Below are 21,488 nucleotides of genomic sequence, written 5' to 3' on the forward strand. Positions count from 1 at the left end.
ATTACCGCGGCTTCCTACTCCCAGATTGACTTCCCAAAGCGTGTTCGGCCGTGAGAGGTATCGGTTCTAATGCTGCCGCGACCCGGAAGCGATGAAAGTAGTGGCCCAGTGACCTGCGTTGAAGGATGGGCACCGGCTAACGGACAATAGGCTGATTTCAGTGACTGATTGGGGCTTAGCGGTCAAGCTGTCACCGCAGCCTGCTCAATAAGAGGACGTCTGCAGACCCCCAAACACGCTGTGCCTTACTCTCCAATCCCTCAAGGTACTTACTACACGTTATTGACTTTAACTTAGTTGGCATTTGAGTGCTATCATTATCATTTATGATGACTTTTCATCGAATAAAGTTTACCAAGCTATCATTATTCAGGACATGCACAGTTTCACATTCAGAGCAAGGATGACCTGAAAGGTGAGGAGGTAGTCTATGTCTTCCCAACAATGTTCATTCTGAGTGTTCCTTGCCTATTGTGGTGCATGCACATTCAGAACACATTCCCAAGTATTATCTTATGTCCCAGTACCTGTCCAAATGACAACTATTTCACACATTTTTATTTCCGCTGCATTTTGCACTTCTGAATACAAGTGTGGTTAAATATAGGGCAGTAATATTGCAGGGCTGACATTTGTAAAATAGTGATAAATGGAGCACTAGGTCAGTGGTCGAAGTGCATTAAAAAAGTAGGGGAACTGTGATACTGCAGGCAAGGGGTGAGTGAGGGTGTGGGCATGGCTAAAAAACAAAATATTCTGTAACTTTTTTCAGTCTTTCTTCCATCTTCTAGTAACTACATGGGAAATACACAGCGTAAATAAAAATTAAAATGTTGGAAATACACTACATACATTATGAAACCTCCATTAGTTAGTGCACCACACAAACTCCTGGTTGGTGCAGTGGAGAATAGTGACTTATGTTTAGTGCTACAAGCCCCAGTCTGTGACAGAAAGCACTATGAACGTGCAAGTCATTATTTAAAACTTGCATTACACACAGTATAAGATAGGTTGCTACAGAATGCGCAAAAAACATTAAGATAAGTGTTTACAATATATAGATTTTTTGCAGGCTTTACCTAGTGCAGTCTTTTTTATAACTGTCCTTTAAAAGCGCTTCACAGCTTGGCTTGTAGCTCCCTTACAATAACTCTCAAAATGAGTAAATGTGTGTCACCAGGAAGCTTAAAGTGATTCTAGCAGTTAAAGCCAATCTTTACATTTTCAGATTGAGCATTTGTGCACATCTACATTTCTTTCAGGCAATTGGGCACCCTGCCGAGGAGGCTTATTTAGCTGTCTGCCCCTCCCTCGGTTTCACAGCACAGGAAGCTCCCTGAATGACACTTCAGCTGAACTTTTTAGGGGAACTGTTCTCCTAAAATAAAAAAAAGTAAGGGCACGTCGTGCCCCTCATATCTCTCCCTCCCTCCCCCGCTTCGACCACTGCACTAGGTAGATTTTCAGATATTTGGTCAGAGTAAGATTCACAGCTCTCCTATATTATCGTGATATTGATAATTTCCATTGAAATGTGATGTTACTTTGAAGACTTTTTTCAAAAGGAAGTATTCTTTGTCCGGAGAAAATACAGACGCGACTCATCACTGTTTTATCAACACACCTTTTTTACGTCATCTTTAGATCATAATAAATAGGAGAGATTGTTATAAATATGATCTTACATAGTTATATAAGATATGTATGAATTTGTAGTGGAAGCTGTCATGATAACTGGCAAAGTTCGTGGTTTGCTGCATTCACCTTCTGTTTTCTCTTCCAGTTCGCTCTTCTGTCCCCCCAACTCACTCCCTATTTGCAATAATTTCACTAGTTATCTTTGTCTTCACAATGCACATTCAACTTTCTTTGAATCGTTTTTAAATACTTACATTTTCTTACTGATCCTTACATATCTACTCTCACGCAAGATTCTTCACTTTTTCTCTCATTCAAGTTATTGGCTCTTATGCTGTGGAATCAGCTACCTTAACTCTAAGTGCTGCTGCTTCTTTGTCTTCAGTTAAAGCTTTGTTAAAACGTTATCTACTGTCTACCCGCCCTACATCTTGTTCTAGGTTTTTTTGAGGTGATTGTATGTTCTTGTACTGCTACTTGTGTACACGCTTTGGCCAAAGGTGCCTTTATAAATCTAATAAATAAAATTTCCAAAACCGGTTTAAATAATCTTCAGAACTGGTACTACCAAGTACTGATAATTCTTCTGAATGTTTTCTTCACAATTGTATAGTTTTCTTGTAAACTAAGTAAGAGACATGCATGGTAAAATCAGTTTTACCAGTTTTTACGTTTTTGCAAAGATGAGTGCCCAGTGATTTCTCTTTTTAATATAAACACCTGACTGACTCAAAAAAATTCAGCTTCTTAGGGTCTGATAAAACCCTCACAGGTACTCTGTGACTGGCTGGGGTGGGCCTACGTCCCCAAGCATTCCTCTGTGTTGGTGAGAAGGAGGGGCTGCCCACACGACTAGATCAGCGCTTAAAAATGCTTCGCTTCACCAGTGGCACGGGTCCCCGCAGTGACGATGTGGCTGGCTTGCATGGGACTACGTAACCCAGTATTCCTCTGTGTTGGTGAGGAGGGGGGGCTGCCCGCACGACCAGATCACAGATTAAAAGCGCTTTGCTTCCAGTGGCGCAGTACCATGCTGGGATTCTGTTTGTGGTTTGCTTGGGGTAGGGCTGCATCCCCCAGCATTCTTCTTTGTTGGTGAGAAGAAGAGGTTGCCTGTATGACCAAATCAACACTTAAAAGTGCTTTGCTTCCTGCCCGGGGCAAGAGCGTGACCGTCTGTGCCCGGAGGAGGCTGGGCTGGGCTATCCCCCTTGGCTTAAGACTTCCAGGATTCAGAGGTAATGTTGTTTTTAGTCCTGATCTTCCCTTACAGTGGTAAAGCACAAAGCTCTATTGCAGCTAAAACTGGCCCTAATTCTTCCTCACTGGATGGATATATCAAGCTTGCAGTGGGTGCTTTAAATAAGCAAATTGAGCATGCTGAGCGTCTCCTATCTGCTACCATAGCAGCAGCTCCTGGGGGTGACTTCATCTGTAGAGACAGCTTCCTTGTCTGTACGTGGTACTGTTTCAGTGCTTGCCCAGGGCCCATTGCTAGAACCCTCGCCTCCCTACACTGTCCCTATTAATACACTTTGGGGGAATCAAAGATCTTTTATGAAGTATCAAGGCTATGCACTGTACCACCCGAGTTAACTCAATGGTTCAGTCTACTTACACAATGGCAACCAGGTTTTTGCATTCAGGCCTCGATTTGCCTTCAACTGATCAAACCCTCCTCAATTGCCCTAAGGATACTCATGTAGGCTGCATTTTCCTCTGTACCGTACCACCATCCTGCACAACATAGCCAAATCCGAGCTGCTCCTGGGTCTTTCAGCTTGGAGGGCCCTTTTGCCTCTGATCAGGATCCATCATTGTACCCCCTCCCTGTTCTCTTTGTGTTAAGAGTGACCAATATCCCTCCCCTGCTCCTGGGCATAACCAAGTAACCTCTCCAGTAAAGGAATAAAGTTCTTCACTGGTTACAGTCTAAGTTTGTTTTGACCATTTCCAAAGGTAACCACATTTTGATGACAAGAAGGGTGGATTGGTCCAACCAAAAAACCTTTAAGGGAGACTGGGCTATCATTAACTTTAAACATTGTAGGTTTATGGGTGAGATCCTGTCCAGGTTCTTGTCTTATACCTCAAATTTTGGCAATATCACACACTTCCCCTGGGGTATTTCTATTGCCACCTGTATCAAGTTCCTCAAATGTCTGATGACCCATCCCCTGATCAGCCCATTTCCGTTGATTGTCCACCCTAAGGTTCCTTATCAAATAGTTCAAGGTTTTGAGTGATCTGCAGGAGGTTGATTGACGTTCCATCTCTGAGGGAACTCCCCTATCTACTAGTTTGGATGGTCCTGTTGGCCAGACCATTAATTCTCCCTGCCTTAACTTTGAGCCAATAGCTGAACTTACTGCTCTCTTATCCCTCTAATTCCTCCTCGCTAGTTAAGAAGGCTCAACCAAGGTTATTTAGCCCCCGTGTCCTACCTTCAACATCAACATATTCTGGTAATAAAGGATCCGCCACTTCACCTCATGGAACATTTTTGTGCTCCAAAACAAATTAACAGCCACGGATTGGATCAACATTACTTACATCTCACATACAATATGCCTCCAGGGAACCTACCCATGTAGAAGGGGTTTGCTCTTGTTTTTCTGCAGCCACCCTGTCTCCGTCAGGTTTGGCCAAAGGTAGTTTGCAGATTTTAATCTCCAATTTGCTACCAGTTATTATTTAAGGTCCGCTACTGTTTCCCCTCTTTATCAGTTTGTGTTGTTGTGATTCAGGGGTGGGTCTGAACTAGTGGTAATCAACTTTTATAATAATGTGTTTGCATCTTCCCATAGTGATATTCCTTTCCATCCTTTATGTGGTCTTAGACGCGTGTTTGCGTCCTATCCACTCTAATTGTCCCATCTTTTGGGCTGGTAATTTTAATATACAAACATGCCCTTTTCTGGCGAGGTGTTTGAGTGGCATAACCAACTCAGTGGGTGTGGACCTTTCACACTTTCCACACAATGCCATTGGGAAGTCTTTAAACTCCTTACTTTTTAAATATGATTTTTTTTCTACTACTGGAGAACTGTAACACAGTGAGCAACAAGCAAACTTTCCCTTTCATTGATAGAGGAGTCCACACTATAATCAACCAATTTTTAATGACCTCTTCTGCTGGTAACCTTGTTCTTAATTTTGGGGTAATTCGAACCGCAATGAGCGGTCACAACCCATTAGTTTTTATCCATGTCTTGCTGAAAGCCCCACAGTAAGTACTTACGTAGTAAGCGTTGACCAAGGCAGGCCTAATGGTGCTACATCAAATGGACGGGTGTTGATCCTCTGTGTAATGAGGAAGCTGTTAAGTACGAACGCAACTGTGTTTAATTATTGCCTCGGTATCGAGGTGGACCATGCCGGCTGATTTATGCTTTTGAAACAAGTGCTAGGCCTCTTAATTGACTATTAACACGATCCTCTAGATCAAGGACCTCTAAGAGACTTGGTTGGTTTGATTGCTCGTGTACCCAGGTATTTAAGCTGCTGCTGATAGCTTTGCACAGCTCTCCTAGTGATTACCTTGTTATTAAACAACTTAGAAAGCATTATAACTTGGTGGTAGTCTGCAGAAAAAAAGGTGCTCAGGAAAGAGGCGTGGTCAAATTTGGCTCAGGCAGTTGAGACCAACGTGATCCAGTTTTGGAGTACAGTTCATGACCCTTTTTTTAAAAATGATACTGAGCCTGAATTTACCTCATTTGTTTCCCTTCAAGCTTGGGTTGATCATTTACAAAAAATCTTTGACTCCCTTATGGGCAGTGTTTCCACAGATGTATGTAAGAGTGTCAATCCTACTTGCAGCAGGTCCTTCTTGCTCTATAATGTAGTGCTGACGGTAAAGCTCTCGGTCCAGACAGTGTGCTTTTAGAGCTATGGGTGAACTATGGGCCACCATTCTGACTCCAGTGTTTAACGTGGCTGCCGAGGGCATGATTCCTTCCAGTTGGACCAACTCCATCATAGTGTCCATTTTTAAGAAGGGGGATAGATCCGACCGAAGTGCCATAATCTCATCTTTCTTCTGGATTTTCTGCAAAGTTGATGGGTAGGGTTCTCTTACAGAGACTGGAACATAATTCTATGCTCTCGGAGGCCCAGTATGGATTCAGAAGGGGGTTGGGGACAGAGGAGCAGCGTGTGAAATTAGACGTGCTCATTTGGAAATATACTAAGGCAAAGTGAGGCTCTTTCCATTTGTGCTTCACTGATCTTAGCAGTGACTTCTATTTGGTGGATCACTCAAACCTTTGGCATACATTGCTGTCACTTAGAGCCCCTCAGAATATTGCTGTTTTTCTGTCTCGGTTGTATGAACATTTATCCGCCAAGATCCTCTGTAGGCGTAATTGGGAATGTTCTCCAACGTTAAAATCAAGAGCAGAATCAGACAGGTTTGCATCCTGGCCCTGGCTATAAATGCTGATCGTTTGGTTCTTGTGTTTTTTTATACTCCAATGAGCGGTCCTGATGTCTAGGACCCCTGTCGTTCTGAGGACACAGTTGCTGACTTTATGGAGGCTAAAAAATTGAAGATTAACAATACCAAAACCTCCACAATGTCAAATGGAAAAAACGCCCAGGGCTGCCGGACCTTCTACATTAAGGGCACTCCAATTGTGAAGGTTTATTCATTTTGCTATTTGGGTATTCTTTTTAACAATAGTGGATCATTTTCCCAATACCTACAAAATGCTTGATCAAAAATGAGCAGAGTTTATGAGGGAGTCTTGAGGTTCTCCTGCAAATTTGGTAGCTGTCCCATTAAGGAAATGGTAAAGCTCTATGAGGTCAGGGCATTGTCTGCTGTAATGTATGGAGGGGGCCTTGAGGTCCTCTTCAGGTCGAGCAGTACACCTTCCTTAGGTGTTTGTTGTGTACCCCCGCCACCATACCATCTTTTATAATTCATAAAGAGGTCTGGCTAACTCACCCAGAGGACCTACTCTTGCTCAAGCTTGTTCTGCTCTTCCACTCAATCTGAGAAAAACCTGAAAAGGCATTTATGAAATCCATTATTTTGGATTGTGTAGCACTAGATCACGCCTTTAATTTCCCATGGCTTTCTTATATTAACAAAACTTTCAAATCATTATACCGTCTCCCTGTGCTCCAAGATTCCCTTCAGAATGCTTGTTTTTCACAAGAGCGAAGTTAAGGCCTCGTTTCTAGGTGTCGGGTCTGAAAATAGGGCACTTGTTGAGTCCGAGAAACCTAATGCTTACTGAATGTTGAATGCTTTCCAGGATGCTTTTCAATTGTACCTTTCCCTGGTGACCAATACCCAACACTGCTTTGTTCTAACTAGGCTGCGGTTGGGCATAGCACATCTTATTGTCACTTTTCCCACTATGAATCAGCGGCCCTGGGACATGGTACCGTGCCCATGCAGTTAGTGGTATTTCGAAATCGAGGCTGGCTCTTGGGTTTTTTTAGTTGCACTGTTTTTAACATTGTATGGTTGTATTCTTGTTTTTAAATGTTTGTTTTTAAATTAATTGTTGCTGTATTTTAGCTTCTGCTTTTTTTTAATGGACTATTTTGACTGCGCTGAATAAAGATTTTGAATCAACTCGAAAAATAACAGCTTCTTGTGGTCTGATAATATAATGCCTTGCTGAGGAGCACACTCCAAAATGTACTGCCATATAGCAGAAGTATCTTTAATAGCTAGTAGTTTCTTTTAATGCACCATACGTTCCACTTCAGAAACGTGCATGTGTTTTAGAATAAGCAAATAGAGTAGCATTTTTGTTGATGTTTGTGACTGCTGCACTTTTACCTTCACTGCAACCCATTTTCAGTGCGCACTGTGGTTTCACATTTGAATCCAAAAACACTGGCAACATTGCAAAACCTCTATTTTCGTGGTAACAAATCATTCCTTTCTTAATAGTGGTGTTAAAGGTCAAATATGGGTCTAGAAATCCTGCAAGAACATCCTACACAAGTTGGCACATCTAGAGGAGTTGCTGTGATTCTTTCCTAGTATTTTGGTACTGGCCAATCTAAAATTGTCTGAATGTTTCATGGATCCATTCAGATTTCATCCCTCCTCGTTTCCATAGTGCTGAATTATTGAGGATGATCTACTGATTGAGGTAGGCACAAAATTGCCTTAAAAATATATATATGTTTTCTTTTTACTTCTTCCCACCAAGGGGTAGGCTAAGAGCCAGCCCCCAGAAAGTCTTCCTGTATTTCCTGACCCCCTTTCGGACAGGTGCCGTTAATGACTGGTTTCTTGCAGGTTCTATGGATTTGTGTAATATTGTTCACAGGTTTTTCAAACCGTTTACCACCATGCATGTCAATCTTAATCCTACCCAGTGCATGATCTACGCCTGCCGAGCCGGACCCACTTCTCTCGGAGCGTAGCTCCTGTAGTTATGCTGCTGGGGCTGGTAAACATCGGCCTTCACCCCATCTCCTTATGTTGTGCAAGCGTAATGTCCATCAAACAATGGCGTCGAGAGCAAATTCTGAAGTGCAGCAAAAGATAAAGTATAGTAACTCGAGGGAATCTCTTCAGGATTCTCTTTACTATTGTGTGGAATGCCAGTGTACCTCACTAGAACAAAGTAAAGACCGCTAAAGATGTAAGAGCAAAAATTACATTGGCACATAAAGACTACAACTAAACTTGTATTCCACAAGTAGCTCCTATAACCGTTGAAAGTAGCGTAAAGAATAGTTCATGATTCTTTATTTACATTCCAAATAAATTAGTGTGATAGTTATTGAATGCTGAACGTCAACTTTCAGGACACAGACTACTCAATAAGATGAAAACTTTTAAAATCCATTGCTATCTTAAAATCACTTAGTGAGTTACAACACTAAGTGCAAGTCGAGGTGAATGCAAATATTTTTATAGACAAAAAATGGACAGGTGGTAACAGTAGACATTATGGAGGGCGCTATGTACATGTTGTTTTTTATGTTTTACACTTGAGACAGGTGTTTCAATCCTCAAAAGTCCTCTCAATCCACTCATTTTGTCGATGTTTATTTTTAATGGGGAGTAATTTAGCTGGTTATAATCAGGGCAAAAATGTACTTTTTGGCACACTAAGGAAGGCAAACAGGGAAGATGGATACTACAGACAAGTGTTGGTGGTTTGGCAAAGCATGCTGCTGTGGGTCTCTGTCCAAAAAGGCTAGTTCATGATTTACGTTTTGTAAGTCACATAACATTTTGTTAAGTGGATTGTAGGGTTAAGATTAAGGACAGATTTAGAGTTAAGGCAAACATTTAGGGTACATTCTAGTCAAACTAAGGGTAATACACAATGTTATAGCCAGGATATGAAAAGGGCAGGTTTAGGGTAATGGTTAAAACAATCTCATGGCTCGGTTAGGGTTTGGATGTAGGCCCAAAAGCGAGTACATATATTCTTTGGGAAATTGGGCACTCTTTTGTCTTAAAAAAGGCATGTTGCCTGAGCTCTATAGCTGCTCTGCTTGATTAATAAACAAGATTTGAAATTGATTTGCCGCATCTGAGTGCTTGTCAATCTCTCCATCCGAACTGCTGTGGAACAGGGTCTTGGGCTCGTAGACACAGCTACCACAGTGCTCTCTCTCTGAAAGGCAAAACATCTAAACTGTAGGCTGAAGAGAAAAAAGAGATGATTAAAAAGAAAACGAAACGTTCCTGTGAAATAAATGATCTGAAATATTACTATAATAGTTAACCAGTGGTGACGTGGGTGTCGGAGCCTATGACCAGTTTATACGATCAGCTTTTTCTGGCTAATCTTATCACCAGCTGGGACTCTCAGAATTCGTTAGCTGCTCTCCAACTTCTATATAGTCGGGCTTACCTGCTCGTATTCACTGGACTATTGGAGGGTGTCTAGGGCTGCTCCTTGTGTGGTAAATTTAAATTACCTAGACTTAATTTATGCGGTAAAATTCAATAAGAATAACTCAGTAAAAATAAGAGGCAGAATCCGTGGTATTTGAGGTTATAAAAGGGAATTTATTCCTTACAGAGGAATTATGGTTCGAACCAGGCAATCGGGTTCCGTCACCACGAAGGTTCAGGAAGGGATCGGCAATACATTATTGACAGGTTATCATATTTATAGTAAATGCATTACAGTAAAGACATACGCAGACGGCGTTACAGCTGAGAAGAGAGATAAGAATACACATACGTAATGAAAAAGGCGTTACAATAGGCGTGCATAAAGGCATATACTAGAAACGTCATTATGATGATGACACAAGTGGGTGGATCCATAAGAGAATCCTGCAATGTCAGCAGAAATACATGGCAGAGATGCGCGCGCAGCCGCATGACGTGTGATTGACGTGTAACTAGAGGGTGAAGGGGACTTGACATTTTGCCCTATATGAGGAGACGGAAGTCTGGGATGTCAGGACAACCTAATTCCAAATCGTATCTAATATCTTGTGTTTAAGGAACTATGTTATCTGGAAGGAAAGGTCTCTCAAGCAGAGGCTATTCTATACTGACTGCTAGTGCGTGTACAAGCGTCTAAGTGTCTACATGAGATGCGAGGGGGCATGGGCCTACCATGGTAACGAAAGTCATGAATTACTTGCACGGAGACAGTAAGGCCGGGCCCTTTGCTCTGTAGCTGGAAGAATGTTTACCTAAACTACTAGACAGGAATGCATTTCTCGAGGAGCGGGGCAGATAACTTGAAGGCTGAATACAGTTTTTGGCAGGCAACAGGCCGGGCTAGGCACTGTTAGCCGCGCAGGGAGTAGGACAAAGTTCATGGATACAGATACAGGTCCAGCCTGGAGCTTTCAGAGGCAGAAAGCAGGAAAAGGCTCGATGGCAGAATTCAGGGCCTACCTTGCCAGAGCTGGAAAACGTGAAAAGTACACCATATAAAGACGGTGGCAAGGCATACTTAGGAACGGAATATCTGACCCATTCATGGCAGATCTGAAAGAGGACATGTTAACGTTGGACGCATATGTATTTGCGTCTTCATAGCTTGAAGTGGAGGGAACATACATGTACTTGTAGCATGTACATGGAGCCGTTGGGGTCTAAGATGGGGGACACAATTGACCATAAAAATTCATATTTCCTCACTTGCTTCACCTGTATGGGAGACCCACCCTGAGGGTAAGATGCAAAAGTAGTAAGACACACTATCCACAGAGCTCGGAACATATTCATCCTTCTTCCCTTACTTCAGCTCACTGAATGTGTCTGTGCTTGCATAACCTGCCACTTTTGCTCTTTGTAAAATCTAGAAGCACAAAATGTAGCCAAATGAAAACAGCAGATCAAACTCTTATACTCCCTAGACTAGAATTCCGAAATGCTATTCCAGCAGGTACTCCACAGTCCTCACTTTGATCAAAGCGATGCTTCATTGGAGACTCACATTGGTCACTTTCACAAGGAAATTTAACCACAACACCTAAATAATGTGTGATCTACATTGAACACCAAACCAAGCAAGGAGCACATTCAAATGATGCTGCCATGCTTATAAAGCCTTGCAGCTGTACAATGGCCAGAACTTCTCAGAGGTGCTCTTCATACCAGGTGATCATAGACACCGGAAGCCAGAACTCCTGGAAACTTGAGATAAGAATCCCAACGTTTCTTGCCCAGAACCCTAGCTTCTTTAAATTGGAAGTACTGAAGACTGTAGGTTGACATTGAAAAGGAGGCTGCCTGCTACAGAAACCTTGTGTTGATCTTACATGGTATGGTAATATATTATAATTTATCCTCGTATGTGATTAAAAAGATTGACCCATGGAAAGCTGCTTTCAGAGGGGTTAGGATAATGTTTGGCAGGCCAGTGAGCACAATTCTTGCACTGTCCCTTGAACGACAAGCGCCTCAATCGCAGTGCAGAAGTTAGAAGCAGCTGAGCAGGGGTTGATCTTGCAGAGGAAGTTGACTGCAGCACTATCATCGGGGAGTATGTGTTTTTGTGTTTTTTACTAGAACGTTCTGTGAAGTTCAGCTGTAAGTACGTACAGAGAATAGTATGCAAGGCATCTGGTTAGAGAGTTAGAAGTCATAAAGGCTCAAGCAAGAATGTTACTCCTGGATCATGGCATCTGGATATTGTCATTGATGAAGATGACCTTTGTTTTGGGAGGACTAAGTTAAGTATACAATCTTACCCAGGATTAAATGAGAATCGGGCTGCTTTGCATCTAATGATGTCTTTGTCCAACGATATTCTGAGATGGAATATCAGTACATAGGTGTATTGCAAATTGTAGGTTTGCATGAAGGCCCCCAAGTTATCCAGGCAGAGGTTAAAAGCAACTGTTGAATGTAAAGCTTTGACGAAAAGTACAAGTGACTAAGAGAGGTGGTTATCTACAGAATCTCCTTTTGTTGGCATGTTGTATGTTAGAAAGGAGAGAGATTGCATATTTTATCTTTGACATGTTTGCATATCAGTACTGAACTAGAGACCCGAAGGGAATCCATGTAGTGAAGAAGGAAGGAAAGATGCCAGGCTGGGCAGTTGGGTCGGTGGTGCAATCAGCGTTTCATGTTTTTGATGAAGTATTTGTCCGTAGTTGCAGATTAGATACAAAAGAATGTTGTTGATGCAGGCTTTGCTTGCATTGTTAATTTGTGCAATGTTATGTAGGTAAAGATTGGCTTTGGCTTCAGTAATGTAAAGATTGCATTTATCTTCAGCAGTTTTTAGGGTATCCAAGTCAGAGATAAACTGGGATTTGCTCAAGTTTGTTCTGACCCACAGTTTATATTTTCCTTCTCTTTGTGCACTTAGCAACACCAGGAGTGCAAAGATTTAGATTTAATTGATTGTCATGTCAAGTGCTGAGTTTATCAGTGGTATGTGTAGAGGTAACATTGCATTTCCCAAGCAGAGAGTTTTATGTGACTGAGTCAACGTTATGATATATAGGTGGGGGCATAGTTGTTGGGAGAGGTTAAAAGTATCGCCTTTGTTTTGAGTGGAGATTGTGGTGTGGCTTGGAATCTAGGGGTGAGACGAAGGTAAACTGGTTTCTGGGTGGAATTCTGGGCTACCCTTGGTAACTGTACTCAAGATAAAATGGCTCTCCTCAAAGAAAGTACATGATGTATGTATGCAACTATCAGCCAAACCTCAATATCGTTGACAAAGAAAGAACTTAAACGCTCCAAACTAAGTTTTTAAATTTTTTTTGTCTTTTCATAAAAATGCTGGCCTTGTTGGCAAAAAAGAGGCCATGTGACATCCTCACATGCCACTAAATGTAATTGATAAGACATATTACCCAGTAATTCAACATGTGACTTATCTCGCTTACTATTCTAAGAACATGGTGGGCAGAATCTTCTTACGGCGAATCAGGGAAAGACACGAATGATGTTCTTTGGGAAATTTATTAAGTTGAGAGAAAATGGTGATGTGCCCTTATGTATCTAATACAAACTCACAAATATCTTGCTACACATGTCGATAATCAGCATAACATATGACTCCATTTCACCAAGGACACAATGCTATACATGTGTGGTTATGTTGAACACTCGTTTGCATTCTGGGAGTTGTAGTTTTGGTTCACTATAGTTGATGCATTTAATGAATCACATCTCAAAAGAATAACTTGTAAAAGAAGAGTCTTGGAGTGTAGCACTGGGTCCTTGGTGAAATGGAGCAATTCAGAAATAAGCCGGTGAGAGAGGTACACATCAAAAGAAGTTGCGACTTAAGTATTCAATAATGTGGAGGGAGTATTTTCAGAGTACTGAAGCTATGTTTGGAATACTGTATTGAAGCTCTATATGACAAAATCGATAACCTTAATATATAATGTTCCTATATAGCTTTCATATCTTACGCAATCTTTTGATGAATTTGAAACCTCAGTGTCGAGCCTAATCAATCTATGATGACGATCCAGACCGATAGACGTGATTGGTACTGATTTCAGTCTGAAATCAGTCTGGTGTGCTTCATGTTACCAGACAATGTGCTGCCTATTAACTGCCGCTGGGTTCCGAAAATGGCCCTGCAGAATTAAAATTCGAGTAATTTTCTGCTGAATATAGTTATGACAAGGAAATTACCTCTCATGTTGTATAAGGTTTGCCTAAAGCCCTAAATTGCAAGTAAAATTGAAAAGCAGAATCCATGTATTTGCTAGGGCAGCACATACATTTACTATCATAAGGACAAAATCATATGGACATGTACGTGAGGTTTTGCTTGATAATAATACTCCCTGCCCCAGTTTCATCCGGTAATGGCTTTAGAATGTGAAATAGGAATTAATTATTCTAGTTATGGTTCAGATGGTGTTTCTATTAACCCCTTCGATGCTGCGCAGATTCCGCCGCTGTGCTGACGGAATCTTGCGCGGGCGTGGTCATGACGGAATGGTTCCGTCATGAGCACAGCTCAACCGTGGGTCATGACGGAACCATTCCGTCATGAGCACCGAAGGGGTTAAGCAAGGCATTTTTTGATTTGCTTATAATGTTGGACCCTGGATGGAGCTGCATGAAACCTAACAGTCTACTTAGTAAGCTACGTTTCAGCATGCCAAGTTTCATGAAGATCCATGGGTTTTGGCACAGGGCCTCATCGCAGTTGAAAAGTATCAAGAAATGGATCAGCCTTTATGGGTGCGATAGGCTGGGGCTATGTGCAATTCCAGAATATCCCCAGAATATCCCCAGTGGATCAGTGGTCGTTTAAGCCTAGTAGGTCATACCAGAGAGTTTTACCTTCACACATAGATTTTTAGGTCTCGGCTAGCATAGGCTGCGCAGATATGCGCAGTTTCGCTGGCGAGATTTTATGTTTTTGGGTAGCTTTCACTAGCGGGGTTTAAGCCCCGCCCCTCTTTTCCATTGGCTGGCGTCACCGTTTATGCTTAACGGTGGCCAGCCATTGGAAAAGAGCTTCCAGTGACGTACACTTTTCTCTTTTAGAGCTGTCCCAGTTGGACTGGCTCGTCTGACTTTCTGCTGGCGTAAAAGTTTTCTTATCTTCTTTATGGGGCCAAACACATGGCCCCATAAAGACAAGAAACCTTTTAGCAGGCGAGGCCGTCCAAGTGGGACGGCAGAAAAAGGCGGCGAAAACGTCATGGCAAGCGCTTGTTATTTTCTTACTGTCACGCGCTATGTCACTGTAATCCGTGATTTATCTGCAGGGAGTCCTTCTATGCCACACACAAGCACCTTCATGGCATTTTGTGCCACAGCAGTCGTTCCTAAACATCTCTAGCTTCCTTGCGTGGAGACAGTACAAGCAATTTCCGTGCGTGTAAGATCCGCAGAGCCGTGTTTTTTGTCTCACAGTTTTATACAGCTCCAATTCAACCTGTTGGTATCAGGGCGCTTTACAGGAACACCAGCTGTTCCAGACGGGCACATCCATGTTTTGTTAGGCGCGGGGAGATGAAGTGATTTGCCCAGAATCACAAGAGGTTGAGCCGCAGAGACTCGAACCTGGTTACCCAGCTTCGAGGTCATATGCTCAAACCGTTAGGCCACATCTTAATGAGTACAGTCTGCAGGGACAGGGGCTCCTGTGCTTACACTCCAGAGTGTGTCACTCCTGGGAGTGTCACTTTTAAGTTTGTCAGTCCTGTGTGTCTCTCCTGAGGATATCACTCCTGGATGTATCACTACTGGGTGTGTCATTATTGAGGGTGTCACTCCTGAGTGTGTCACTGGGGCGTGGGGGTAGAGCAAACAACCCCGTACTGGTCACCATGTTCTATTTTTATGCCGATGCTTGTTTTTATTAGGTGTGGGTAGAAATGTTTTGGGACTAGGCTGCCAGACAGATTTTTTTTTTGGAGTTTACACAGCATGCATTTCCGATAGCCGTTTTAGAATGGTCATTAAAGGTATAGAGCTCCGTCACAGTCTTGATAACAGTGATGACGTCGATATTTTTTTTAAAAAAAGGGACGTTGAAGTGGGCGAAGGGTGGGTAATCAAAAAGTAAAATAAAGCAGCAGTTGTACCAATCGAGCGTTTGGGGGAGAAGAAAAACAAGGTGATCTGGACAACATGAAGGCCTGGGCAAAAGCAACACTGGGGGGGAAAGGAAAAAAAGAAGATTTGGGGAGAAGCACAGGACACCTGTGAGAGAGACCAACTTGAAGCACGGGAGGGGAGGAGAAGCATGCAGGCGAAAGAGCCACATAGAGCTGTGAGGGGAGAAGAATCATTTGGGCGAAATAAGCAGCGTGTTAGGCTCTTTGGTAACTGGGGTCCAGTCAAATTTTGGCAGACACATACCCCTCCTAAACAGCAATCTACAGCATGCCCTCAAACGCCCAGAGGTTGGGGACACCTAGGGAGCTGCAGCAGAGTAAGATTAAGCTCCCAGATGGGCAATACCTGTATTTCCTGCATCAGTTGTAAAACAAAGGCCCAAACGAATATATAATAACACAGCCTTCAGTTGCCCTAGTTAGATCCGCTTTCGCACAGCGTGTCATTCGCGCTGGTTATATCTGCTTAGTGTGTTCTAATTGTGCTTCCTAATAGTGTGTGAAAAACATAAGTGAAACCCTGTGCTACATACTGGCACACTGCGTTAACCAATATACTCCTATACAAATATATACAATAGTACCCCCAAACACACACGGAAAATGGTCAGATTTAAACAACAAGCATTGAAAATGCAACAGGTCTCGCCTTTGATTAAGTTAAAGCCATTTGCTTTGCTAATGGTATTGTATAGCAAAGCAAATGGCTTTAACTTAATTAAAGGCGAGACCTGTTGCATTTTCAATGCTTGCTGTATTTATGGAAGATCGATTTTTGCAATGGGGTAAGCCAGGGTACTGTAGCTTGCAAGGTCTACACAATGTCAGATACCTAATTTTTTCCTTAAGCCTTGCGTTTTGGTGCTAAAAGCTTAAAGCAGTACAGTCATGAATTACAACATTGCTGAAGTCCTTTTCCTGCGACAACAATTGTGCTGCCTTTTTCCGCTCCTGTGTTTTACCTTCACACCTAGTTCCTTTTTGTTTTGGAGCTCACAGTCATCCAGCGGGAAATGACTGGCCGTTGTAGATGCACTGGGCTCCACAAGGATGAATACCTTCACTGCAAGGTTGCATTCAAACCTTTGTCTTCTTGGCCAAAAAGCTCTATGCTGGATGAGCTTGGAATCCTGCATATTGAGGCATTGCATTTCTTAGGTAGCCTCGGCTCCTTGGCGTTTGAATTAATCTTAGCCTCTATAATTACCTGGGGTCACATCCCAGTCTATCAGGTTGATTTAGAGATTGTCAGAGCAGGAGCAGTGCTGTAAACATTAGTGCTTTCTGCTCTGTCAAACCAATAGTATCCTTTCCATATCCCAAGGCAGGAGAAGCTCAGGCTTAGTACAGCTGTGCCTGTCTTGTTCCGTCAGCGTAAACCTTTGACCAGACAGCCCTCTGCCACCGGGCTGCCACTTCATAATGAAGGTCGCACATCCTACTTAAGGGGAGGCGGGGTGGTTACAGTCACTCAATGAGCTGCTTATTTTACAATAGTGCGTTTTGGTATTAACCATGTAATCAATATTACGATTTATGGAGTAAGCTATTAAAGTCTGTACTGAAAAGTAGTGATAAATGTACTCTCCTAGGGCCTGATCTTCGACTGTTTTTAGCAGTTGCAAACGGAGAATTGGGCTGTTTGCGACCGCTAAAATGGCTTGTTCAATGTACCAACCATATTTTGCGAGTCTGTAACCTATTACCGACTTGCAAAATAATGTTTGCAAGTCACTATAGAAGGGGCATGCCCAGGACGTCCCTCCCTAATAGCGAGTTGCAAGGGCATGTACAATTGTTTTGCAACCGGACTGCGGTCGCAAAACAATTGCAGTTTACTGCCTACTTCAAGTAGGTGGTTAGCCAGCCACAAACGGGAAGTTTGTAACTGCTGTGAAAATGTTTTTTAAGAGCAGGCTGTGGCCCCACAGACCTTAAAAATTAAACAAACGTTTCATTTTTCTTTATAAAACACATCCTGTAGTCCTTTAAGGAAAACGGGCTGCATTTAAAAAAAATATATATATATTCAAACGGAAACACTGACATGGTGGTCTGCTGTCCCCAGCAGGCCCTCATCTCTGTGTATTGCCCATTCCCAATGGGTCTCATATTGCGACCTGCCTCATTATTATTGATGAGGCAGGTCATTTTGCGACTCTATTGGGAATCGCTAAATGTGTCTGAGACACATTAGTACATTTAATTTTGCGTGTCTCTAATTGCGAGTCGTAAAAAAATCGCAATTAGCGACTCTCAAAATAAAATGGTCATATATCTCCCTCTAATGTCTTAGTCATTTGCTCTTTGCTGTCATTTGCTCTTTGCTGTTTGAAGCTATGTGAATACACATATGATATCAGCTCATGATATGAATTAATGAATTCTCCAATTTCTAACTCTGGTACATTAATCTACACTGTTTTATATGAAAAAATATGTTGTAGAATGCATATTGCATACTTCTGAAATGAAAATGTAATCTCTTCCTGCAGGCTGAAATATTAGCTATATAGCGTCAAATCTGACATGGTTTTTCAAAGCGTTTATTTCCTACAATTGTTAAATGAGAAAATTTGAGTTGTGTTTTTAGGTTGCAATCTTCTCACATTTGGGTGTCTTATCCTGTTCTTCCAGTGACTTCATGAATATTGCAATATATATTTAGACGTTTACAAAGAAACATAATTTGGACCCCTCACAGAGTGAATTATATGCTTACAGTGTTCAACATTAAATGTAATGTTGAATTTTCTTGATGCTTGCATCTCACCTAGGAAGGTCTAGCTGTGTTGCAACAATATTCATGATCCATCCGTCTTAAACAATTATTAAAAGAAATTGGTGTTTCCATTGTGTATCCTATAATGACAAGCATTGGTAAATGCATTCGGTTTTGCCTATATGATTAATAATAAGCTGTATTTTGTTGTAAGTTGTAGGTTGCTGAGTAATTGTACAATATAAGTTACATAAAGTCTGTTAAGTTTTATGACTTGTTTTGTACAAAAAGGCAATATATTGTGCTGTTACTTGTAATATAGTGCGGGTTAGAGCAACATTTAAATGAAATGAAAGCGGGAAATAATAGAATTGATGTAATAACAATATTATGTGTTTAGAGGAGTTTTGACGACTTTTGGGCACGGTGCCACTGCACCTGCTGCACCATTCATTTCATGACTCTATTGCCTGTAAGCTAACTGCACTTGTAGCTGCTTATGTAGTAGTTAAAAATAGCAATATTTGGTGTTTAGAGGAGTTCTGACAACCTTTGGCTCCGGTGCCCCAGCACTTGCTGCACCATTGAAATCATGACCCTTTTTTCTGCAAGGTAACTGCACTTGTGACTGCCTGTTTAGTTTGACATTTTAGCAATAATCTGGGTTTAGTGGGGTCCCTGGAGCTTTTGTCCCCGGAGCCACTGCACCTGCAGCACCATTCAAATCGAGCCCCTTTTAACTGCAAGGCAACTGCAATTGCGACTGCCTGTTTAGTAGTAGTATGTAGCTATATTAGGAGTTTAGAGGAGTTCTGGCAGCGTTTGGGCCCGCTGCCACTGCACCTGCGGCACCATTCAAATCATGAACCTGTTGTCTGAAAGGTAACTATACTTGTGACTACCTGTTTAGTAGTAAAATATAAAAACTTTAGTTTAGTGGGGTGCCTAGAGCTTTTGGTCTTGGTGCCACTGCCCCTGCTTCACCATTCAACTCATGACCCTATCACGTGCTAGATAAATGCACTTGTGACTGCCTGTTTAGTAGTAAAATATAGTGCATGGCTCTTAGTAAAAGGTGTATCTATTTTATTCTGCTCATCCCAACTGTTTTAAAACCTAGCTTCTGGAAATAATTGTTGGGTTTATTCTGTGCCACTGACTGTGTAGGTGAGCTTTTGTTAGATTTATTGTATAGCCATTGTTGCAACAGAAAATGTCCTTTGCATGGCTTTGGGGAGAAAGCACTTCTGCGTTATACAGACATTGTTCCGACAGAAATGTCTTCTACATGGCTCTGGGGAACATGCACCTCTGTATTATACTGACAATGTTGCAACAGCAAATGGCCCTTTGCATGGCTCTGGGGAGCACACACCTCTGTATTGTATAGACATTGTTGCAACAATGTCCTCTTCATGGCTGTGGGAGCACACAGGAGTATTGTATAGGCATTGTTGCAACAGCAAATGTCTTCTGCATGTGTCCGGGGAGCATGCACCACTGTCTCGAGTTCCCCATAGAGTGTTTCTGTTGTGTACTGTAGTCCACAGAAACCAAGACAACCATGTGCATCCTCATTTTTGGGGTGTGACTTACATTATTGTAACATCCAATAAAAGAAAGATGACTCCTTGGTTCCAAAGTGTAGATTTATTGATTAAATGAAGTTACAAGGTGGACAGGTACAGACTGACTGAGGGTATTTGTAGAGCGCACTTATGCTGAGGCGTCTTGACGCTAGGTAGAGTGATCTGAGAGTCGCAATATGATTAGCATTGCATGAAAAGCCTGGTTTTAATGCCTTTCCTGAAGATGGTGCGTGAGGGCTGGAGTCGCAGCGAGACTGGGAGGGAATTCCATAATTTGGCTGCTAGGAATGAAAAGCGTTTCCCTCCCCAACTGACCCTTTTCATCCTGGGAGGAAAAACCAGCCCAGTATCCATAGTCCTTAAACTGCGCGCTGGGATGCATCGGGGAAACAATGATTGTATTTCTTCCGCCCTTCCTCCATAGAGGGCTTTATGCACTAAGCATAAGGCTTTAAACTCCACCCGATGTCTCACCGGAAGCCAGTGGAGTTGTTTAATACTGGCCGAAGTGGAATGATGCTTGGGCAGACCATACAAAACTTGCGCTGCAGCATTTTGATGTGACTGAAGCTTGTTGAGTTGTTTCACTCCAGCTCCTAAATAAAGGGCATTGCAATAATCTATCCTTGATAGAATAAGGGCATCAACCACCATTTTTCTCAGGGAGAACGGAATAAAAGGAAGGATCTGGCACAATACCTTTAGTGTGAAAAAACAGGCTGAGACCACTTGGTTTATTTGTGGGGCACAAGTGAGATCTTTGTCAATGAGAAAACCGAGATTTTTGGCCTTAGACACCGGCAGTGGACATGTTCCGGCTTCAGGGGGCCACCAGCTTTGGCTCCAGATTGAAGGTTTCTTGCCGGATTCCAGAACCTCCGCTTTTTCAGTATTGAGTTTTAGAAAATTGACTCATCCATGACATCACAGACGAGAAACAGTCACAGAACCGCTCAGCTGACATACTGTCACTTTGAGTGACAGACACCACCGGCTGCTTGTCGTCAGCGTAAGAGATGAGCGCTAGACCGTGACTTTTAATTAGTCTTGCCAACGGGGTTACATAAATATTGAACAGGGTGGGAGATAGGGCTGAGCCCTGGGGAACTCCACCGGGGAGGGTGGATCGTTCCGACCTCAAACCCTCCCAGTATATTATTTGTTCCCTGGAGTAAAGGAAAGATTTAAGAAGGGCCAGGGCCTTGCCACTGACTCTCATGGATTGCAGCCTATTTATGAGCACTGTATGATTCACAGTGTCCAAAGCTGCCGTGAGGTCTAGCAGTATTAAGGCCGCCCTACCACCCTCGTCCAACACCCTATGAATCTCCTCTGTAGCCATGATCAGAGCTGATTCCGTAGAATGCCGAGCTCTGAACCCATGCTGGGTGGAGTCAAGAATGTTATTATCCTCAAGGTAAGCTGTCAGTTCCAGGTTTATGGCTTTCTCCAAGATTTTAGAGGGTAGAGGTAAACAGGAGATAGGGCGGTAGTTTTTAGCCTCCAAGGGTTCCAGTGAAGTT

General features: G+C 42.4%; 1 protein-coding gene across 4 annotated transcripts in view; it reads left to right on the forward strand.

Moving 5' to 3' along the window:
• The window catches only part of CMC1 (C-X9-C motif containing 1), a 223,076-nt gene continuing 201,588 nt past the window's right edge, over positions 1-21,488 (forward strand). Inside the window, exon 1 of one of the 4 annotated variants that reach the window (XM_085630554.1) lies at positions 1-265. The gene's annotated coding sequence lies outside the window, so the exon portion shown is untranslated. The remainder of the gene's footprint in view (positions 266-21,488) is intronic. The other 3 variants (XM_085630557.1, XM_085630558.1, XM_085630556.1) reach the window with 3 other exon arrangements.

Source organism: Triturus cristatus, chromosome 10 (genome assembly GCF_964204655.1).
Source record: "Triturus cristatus chromosome 10, aTriCri1.1, whole genome shotgun sequence".
Classification (NCBI taxonomy): Eukaryota; Metazoa; Chordata; class Amphibia; order Caudata; family Salamandridae; genus Triturus; species Triturus cristatus.